The sequence below is a fragment of the Camelina sativa genome, chromosome 1 (assembly GCF_000633955.1).
Source record: "Camelina sativa cultivar DH55 chromosome 1, Cs, whole genome shotgun sequence".
Taxonomy (NCBI): Eukaryota; Viridiplantae; Streptophyta; class Magnoliopsida; order Brassicales; family Brassicaceae; genus Camelina; species Camelina sativa.
In genome coordinates, this window is record NC_025685.1 from 10,701,636 (window position 1) to 10,702,299 (window position 664).

A 664-nucleotide genomic window follows, 5' to 3' on the forward strand; every position below is an offset into this window, starting at 1 on the left:
TTCTCTGAAGCAACATGCATGGTGAATCACATCCAAATGGTTTAATGGAGAGATGGCTTTCGTCACGTACATGACGTACACGTATGTGACGTAATCTCAATTTTTTGTTCATGGATCTGTCTTTTAGCTAGCACCTCTTAAACACTCGGTGATTTTTTTTTGTATTCCTTTAGACTCTTTAATTTGTAAATAACCTCTTTTGAAAGAGAGTGAGAAGTGAGTACGTTTCCTTTTCTTTACTATGGTTTTTTAATTGGCGGTTTCACCGCCGTTTAAACCTGTCGCTGTCGCTCATTCAGCCACTTAAAAAAGAACAGGCCTAATAAGGTTTCTGACATCTTATTTGAATCTTATAAGTATACATATGCTCTAAATCATGCATATATATATATCAAACGTAAAATGTTAACATATAATAATTTTGATTTAGCCAATACTTTATTACTTGATACTTTTTTAACCTCCCAAATAAGGACACTTTCTTTGAAATTGAACTCAATGTTTGTCTAACTTCCACACTCGATCCACAAAAATAGCATTTTATCATTCAGCTTGAAATACATGATATTATCATGATTCATGAGTAATACTATATATATAACAAGTATCCCCTTGACATATCTCGTTTGATATATTCACCTGAATAATTTTTTTTTTTTTTTTT